The sequence below is a fragment of the Abramis brama genome, assembly GCF_963993115.1.
Source record: "Abramis brama genome assembly, chromosome: 25".
NCBI classification, from domain to species: domain Eukaryota; kingdom Metazoa; phylum Chordata; class Actinopteri; order Cypriniformes; family Leuciscidae; genus Abramis; species Abramis brama.
In genome coordinates, this window is record NC_139987.1 from 1,784,644 (window position 1) to 1,792,989 (window position 8,346).

Sequence of the window (8,346 nt, forward strand, 5' to 3'; positions counted from 1 at the left end):
TGGTCTGAGACACAAACTCCACCTGATCCGGTCAAACATTCAGGAGACACAAACTCCACCTGGTCTGGTCAGACATTCAGGAGACACAAACTCCACCTGGTCTGGTCTGACATTCAGGAGACACAAATTCCACCTGGTCTGAGACACAAACTCCACCTGATCTGGTCAAACATTAAGGAGACACAAACTCCACCTGTTCTGAGACACAAACTCCACCTGATCTGGTCAAACATTCAGGAGACACAAACTCCACCTGGTCTGAGACACAAACTCCACCTGATCTGAGACACAAACTCCACATGATCTGGTCAAACATTCAGGAGACACAAACTCCACCTGGTCTGGTCAGACATTCAGGAGACACAAACTCCACCTGATCTGGTCAAACATTCAGGAGGCACAAACTCCACCTGATCTGAGACACAAACTCCACCTGGTCTGGGCTGACATTCAGGAGACACAAACTCCACCTGGTCTGGTCAGACATTCAGGAGACACAAACTCCACCTGATCTGGTCAAACATTCAGGAGACACAAACTCCACCTGGTCTGGTCAGACATTCAGGAGACACAAACTCCACCTGGTCTGATCAGATATTCAGGAGACACAAACTCCACCTCGTCTGGTCTGACATTCAGGAGACACAAACTCCACCTGGTCTGAGACACAAAGTCCACCTGATCTGAGACACAAACTCCACCTGATCTGGTCAAACATTCAGGAGACACAAACTCCACCTGATCTGAGACACAAACTCCACCTGGTCTGGTCAAACATTCAGGAGACACAAACTCCACCTGGTCTGGTCAAACATTCAGGAGACACAAACTCCACCTGATCTGAGACACAAGCTCCACCTGGTCTGGTCTGACATTCAGGAGACACAAACTCCACCTGGTCTGATCAGACATTCAGGAGACACAAATTCCACCTGATCTGATCAGACATTCAGGAGACACAAACTCCACCTGATCTGGTCAAACATTCAGGAGACACAAACTCCACCTGATCTGAGACACAAACTCCACCTGGTCTGGTCAAACATTCAGGAGACACAAACTCCACCTGGTCTGGTCAAACATTCAGGAGACACAAACTCCACCTGGTCTGGTCAGACTTTCAGGAGACACAAATTCCACCTGGTCTGGTCTGACATTCAGGAGACACAAACTCCACCTGGTCTGATCAGACATTCAGAAGACACAAATTCCACCTGATCTGATCAGACATTCAGGAGACACAAACTCCACCTGGTCTGGGCTGACATTCAGGAGACACAAACTCCACCTGGTCTGGTCAGACATTCAGGAGACACAAACTCCACCTGATCTGGTCAAACATTCAGGAGACACAAACTCCACCCGGTCTGGTCAGACATTCAGGAGACACAAACTCCAACCGATCTGGTCAGACATTCAGGAGACACAAATTCCATCTGGTCTGGTCAGACATTCAGGAGACACAAACTGCACCTGATCTGGTCAGACATTCAGGAGACACAAACTCCACCTGGTCTGAGACACAAACTCCACCTGGTCTGGTCTGACATTCAGGAGACACAAACTCCACCTGGTCTGGTCAGACTTTCAGGAGACACAAATTCCACCTGGTCTGGTCAGACATTCAGGAGACACAAATTCCACCTGGTCTGGTCAGACATTTAGGAGACACAAACTCCACCTGATCTGAGACACACACTCCACCTGGTCTGGGCTGACATTCAGGAGACACAAACTCCACCTGGTCTGGTCAGACATTCAGGAGACACAAACTCCACCTGGTCTGATCAGACATTCAGGAGACACAAACTCCACCTGGTCTGATCAGACATTCAGGAGACACAAACTCCACCTGGTCTGGTCAGACATTCAGGAGACACAAACTCCACCTGGTCTGATCAGACATTCAGGAGACACAAACTCCACCTGGTCTGATCAGACATTCAGGAGACACAAACTCCACCTGGTCTGGTCAGACATTCAGGAGACACAAACTCCACCTGGTCTGATCAGACATTCAGGAGACACAAACTCCACCTGGTCTGATCAGACATTCAGGAGACACAAACTCCACCTGGTCTGGGCTGACATTCAGGAGACACAAACTCCACCTGATCTGGTCAAACATTCAGGAGACACAAACTCCACCCGGTCTGGTCAGACATTCAGGAGACACAAACTCCACCCGATCTGGTCAGACATTCAGGAGACACAAACTCCACCCGGTCTGGTCAGACATTCAGGAGACACAAACTCCACCCGATCTGGTCAGACATTCAGGGGACACAAACTCCACCTGGTCTGGTCAGACATTCAGGAGACACAAACTCCACCCGATCTGGTCAGACATTCAGGAGACACAAACTCCTCCTGGTCTGGTCAGACATTCAGGAGACACAAACTCCACCCGGTCTGGTCAGACATTCAGGAGACACAAACTCCACCTGGTCTGGTCAGACATTCAGGAGACACAAACTCCACCCGGTCTGGTCAGACATTCAGGAGACACAAACTCCACCTGATCTGGTCAGACATTCAGGAGACACAGGGAAATACCATCTTCCAATACAATGCAGAGGCCAGGTGCAGCTCATGAGCGTGGACGTGGCTCTACTTCATGCCTTCAAACTCTATAATGACACCTGCAGTGACGGATTGGCTCAGTCTTAATTCCTACTGGTGCTGGCATCGCAGCAGGCTCGGGCTCCGTGTCTGTGGTGGGCTCTGCCGGATGCTCCTTGCATGGTTTGGGAGGTGGCTGGCTGGGCTCTGGGTCCGGAGTGGGGCTGGTGATGTCCTCCCCAGTGGGACAGAAGGTGAACGCCGAACTGTTGTCCAGCAGAACCCACTCCACAAATGCAGCCAAATTTCCCCAAGGACCACCAGTCAGGCGTGCCTTTGTGTGCTCGTTCAGGCTGGTCCTGAAAAACATGTGCAGAGTCTACAAAATCCTTGGTGTGGTCCTCAAGGATTCTTTGCTCCTGCTCCAGAGTATAAAGACTCACACAAACAAAGAATGAAATAAAATGGCGATTTATTAAACAATGGAGAAAACTCTAGGAGATTGATTTAGCTTTACGTATGAACATAAATAACACAGAAGGACATAGCAAAAGAAGGAAACTAATAATGACAGAACTCAGGCAAACAAAAACAGGGAAAACATCACCATAACACAAATAAACTAAACAGAACTAAACATACAGCTGACAAAGGTACAATTTAAAAAAATCACAGGTTTTTACTGTGGCATTTTAAAATCTTTTTTCTGTTAAAAATACAAAAATGTTTTACAGTGTAGGTCTAGCTCAGGGATGGGCAACTTCGGTCCTGGAGGGCCACTGTCCTACAGAGTTTAGCTCCAACCCTGAAAAAAATCACCTGCCTGTAATTTTCTAGTAATCCCGAGGACCTTGATTAGCTTGTTCAGGTGTGTTTGATTAGGGTTGAAGCTAAACTCTGCAGGACAGTGGCCCTCCAGGACCGAAGTTGCCCATCCCTGGTCTAGCTAGTGTGCTTATAGTGCTGTGATATTCGTAACTACCTGGCTCATTATGACAGGCTTATAAAACCCTCATTAAAGAAAAGAAACCTGTTCAGTCGAGATAAGGCACCTTGCCTCTAATCAATATCTGTTTCCTCATTCTGATTAGGCCATTCATTGCAAAGATAATTCAGTGAGCATTAAAGGAACACTCCACCCATTTGCATTAAGCTTTGCAATGTTAGAAACCCAGTCATACTACTGAATGGTCGTGCAACATTTTCTCATTTTCCCCTGAGACGAGAGAAATCTGTATTTACCTCTTTACACTTCCTCCTACAATGACGCAAAAATCGTGATCGGTTGATGTGCATTTTACCATTGCTAAGAAAATACCCGCTCCTCCGTGAGAGATACGAGACCAGTGCCTCACAGGTGCCGCTCATCAGTAATCACGCCACCGGCCTCGCGTCGTTCTCCCGTGGCCCTAGTCTCGTCCTGTTCTCCACAGTAAACACAATGAATGGGGACTGTAGAACGCAAAAGCCGAATCCCGGACATTTTGTGCGATATGCAATCTCAAAAACCCGGGCAGACTCACGGAGACTACTAGTAACTTAGCTTAGCTTTATTGTTTACAACTGCTCTCTAACCGGTAGGCGTGGCTTGGGAGTGGCCTCGTAGAGCAGCGAAGCAAGTGCATTCTGGGAGTTGTTGTCTTTCATCCACATGAGCCAAAAATACATTTTCTGGCTTTTCTCAGTCTAGAAAGCTCCAAATTCAAAAATAATTTCACATTTCTTCTACATAAATGACCCAATTTAAATACACATTCATCTTTCCAGAGGTGGAGTGTCCCTTTAAGGTTTAGAAGGTACTTTCAGTGAAAAACATGCAAGGCTAGTTAAAGAAATAGTTCACTTTAAAATGAAAATTCTGTCATCATATACTCACCCTCATGTTGTTTCAAACCTGTATGAATTTCTTTCTTCTGCTGAACAGAAAGGAAGATATTTAGAAGAATGTCAGTAACCAGACAGTTTCTGGGTCCCATTGACTTCCATAGTAGGAAAAAAATATACTATGGAAGTCAATGGGACCCAGAAACTGTCTGGTTACTGACATTCTTCTAAATATCTTCCTTTCTGTTCAGCAGAAGAAAGAAATTCATACAGGTTTGAAACAACATGAGGGTGAGTATATGATGACAGAATTTTCATTTTAAAGTGAACTATTCCTTTAATTGTTACATCAGTTACATTGACTTTATTAGTAACATCATCACACATGCTGTCGCTTTGCTTTCGTTTCATTGCTTTGAACACGGTACAGGAAAAACTCAAGCAGATAATATAGTCCATTTACATAGTTTAAAGGAGACATATCATGCTTTTAAATCGTTCCTTTTTACATATAAATCATACATTTGTAGTCTATATAAAGCGGAACTGCAATGCTTGGGTCTGAATTCCTCATTATTATAGCTTCACAGGACCCTTTTCTACCCCTTTTCTGATGTGCGTCTGAGAGCAACTCGTTTTGGTGCGGTCTCTTTAAATACAATTGAGACACTTCATACCCCGCCCCCTCTCCAGGTTGCAGAGGTGACACTCGGTTCAACTCCACCCCGTTCGGCCATTTTTGTAGTTTGATAGCAGAGATACGATTATCTAGCGGCACAGAAACGTTTTATTCACACGTTATTAACAAAATGTCAACAACGGAAGACATATTCAGCCAGCCTTACATGTTCGAGCCAGAGTCGGAGCCGGAGCGAGATGAAAATGAAGACGACGAACCTGCAGAACAACGTCTTCATATAGATGTATCGCAATGGTGTGTTACTGTATTTACACATGAAACTTTGGTCTTCCGACCTTTTACCACCGTGTCGATTTATTTTGATTAATATGTGCGAGGGAGAGAGAGCAAGGCAGCGTCTAGTTTGGAGACAGTGAAGTCTTGTTTACACTTTCGCCTGGCTCCGAAGAGAGAGAGTGCGCGCGCGCGCGACCGGGTTTCTCTCTGCTCGTTCTTTCAGTTAAACATACGCCCTGTCACAAGCGCGGCAGTTCATCTACATTAGACGGTGTAATGAAGCGTGTGGGTTACTACATCCAACAACCGAACATTTTAACTTACCCTCTCGTAACTTCTGCATCCTTTAGCTTGGACTACAAAATTGCAGCGAGAAATAAAAATGGCGGATTGCTCGAAGTGGTGGGCCGGAAGTCAATGTCCTTATTTGGCAGTTCCGCTGCAAATACTGTGACGTAATAGTTCAAAAAACGTCATATAGAACAGAAAAATCGGAACAGGTTGAAAAATATGACCAAAACAGAATATAAAGATATCAACGAAGCACCTGAAGAGAATAATTTAAACTTTTCTGTACTTCTAAACACTCCAAATATACAACAAAATGCATTTAAGGGCTAAAAAAGTGGATTTAGCATGATATGTCCCCTTTAAGATATTTATACCATTATTACAAAATAATAATGTAGGAGCAAAGGCAGGATAAACAAACAAGTAAACAAATTAAACAACAAGTAATGAATAAATTAGTGCAGAACAAATCTTACTGCTTTTTTTGTTATCAGTGATTCTGGTGTTCATATTTTTAATTTCTTTCTTCTCTTTTGATCCTGCTGTTGTATTATTATTGAATGCTAGACACACAGCAAGACAGGGTTTAAAATAAATAAAAATAACTATTTTCAAAGTTTTACTTTTCACCTTTAACTCTTTATCAAAAACAGTTCTCTTTCATCATCTCGTGTTCGAGATCCACCTATGGGAAGGGCATCCGTACCTGACCTCTGCAGAAGCATCCAATTGCACCAAGTCTGGCTAGACAGACAGAAGCGCGCAGCCAATGCCAGGTAAGGCCCCACCCCCTTACCTGAGGGCATATAATGCCTGCAAGCGCTGCTATTCTCCAGTTGACATTCGCTTCTAGCGATCTCTGCACACAGTTCAGTTGGATTACGCTGCTCATTTGCGTGTCTTCAGGAGGAAATATCGCCTGATCAGCCTCTGCCAGACGTGACAGTCGTTTTTTTCAGCCTGTTCAGCTGTGTTCTGCATCCGGAGCCGCCCGCGCTCTCGCCTTTCTCACCTGCTCCCCCCTTCCTCGGCTGCCCGCCACAAATTTTGGAGTTTTTCACCGAGATGTCGCAGTCTAAATCTGCCGCTTCTCCAGGGAACAGCCTATCACAGGCCTGCCCGGCCGCGTGTAGTGCGCTCATCGCCGCTAAGGACCTTCACTCGTTCTGCTTGGTCTGCTTAGGCCTCAAACACGCTCAAGAAGCCTTGGAGAACCCGGAGAATTGCAGTCATTGCCTTATGCTACCCAAGAAGCTTTTACAACGCCGTCTTAAAGTTGCAGCGACCCAGTGTGCCGAGCTCGGCCTTTCTGACTCGGATGGGGGACACGGTGATGACGACGTGCTACCATCCTCCTGGAAGTGTGTGAGCGAGCGGCTGCTCGCCTCAACATTGAGTGGCCGGCTCCACAGAGTGCCACTGACCAGGAGAGGGACATTTACGACGGGAAAGTGCTGGGACCCCCTCCAGGTCAGAGGAAACAACTATTTCCCGTCCTTCCAGCGTGCGCGAAGCACATGAGGCACAATTGGAGCGACCCACTCGATTTCAAGCTCGGTCTCACGGGCCTTGAGGTGAAGGATATGGCGGCTCTTGGCATGGGTGACCCCCCCCGCTATAGAGACTTCCATCGCCAGGCACCTTAACCCCGCCCAGGGCGGGCTGCTCGCTCCCCCTAAGCCGGTCTTGCCCAACAAGATGTTTTTCTGCCTCAGTTCACCAGGCCGCTTACAAGTCCTCGGCCTTGGCTGTCAGGGCCCTGAACGTCTCTTCCATTTGGACGAATTAGGGCAACAGCTGGAAAAGGGAACCCCTTCTCTACCCTTGTGGAAGGAGATCCTCACTGTTAACGACCTCGTCCTCCGTAGCGCTTGGCAGGCCGTCCAAGCCTGCGGGCGCTCAATGGCGCTTTCTGTGGTGGGAGAGCTCGCGCTCTGGCTTAACCTGTCGGTTAACAGTGAGAAGAGACGCATCACGGGCGCTTCGGTGGAGCCCGGCCGGGCGCTCTTTGGCCCCGCCGTCGCATTGATGCAACAACGGTGTGACGACAAAAAGGAGGAGGATGAGGCTTTTAAGTTATGCCTTCCTAGGAAGGCGGCCCCACGCCAGACGCCCCCTGCGCGTTTGCCTAACCCCCCTGTCATGGGACGAAATTTCCATCAGGGCAAGGATAGGCCCCGCAACAAACCCCTGCAGAGAGAGAAAATCTCTCTGAACCCCTGCATGTCGCCCCTAGTTTGTTCACAAGGGGGCGCCATTGCATCACAAATGAACCAGTTCGGTTTACACAGCTCCGCTGCGGCTCGGGTGGGAACACTCGCGAGTCACGGATTGGCTTGGCAAACTGTTTTGGCTCCCAGTGGAGTGGGTGATGTGTACAATAATGCAGGGCTACAGACTGCAGTTTGCAATGAAACCCCCACATTTCAATGGCGTTCTCTCTTCACACACGGAGGAGAGCGCCTCACACATTCTGAAAGAGGAAATATCCTCCCTCCTAAACAAGGGAGCGATTCAGGTGGTGCCCCCCAATCTGATGAATCAGGGATTTTATTCTCGTTATTTCCTGGTCCCAAAGAAGGACGGCTCTCTCCGCCCTATCTTGGACCTCTGTGTGTTGAACAAACATTTGAGGAAATACAATTTCAGAATGTTAACTCATGGCTCGCTCGCCCGCGCCATAAAACAGAACGACTGGTTCACATCGGTCGATCTGAAAGATGCTTTCTTCCATATAAGCATTTATCCGCCAC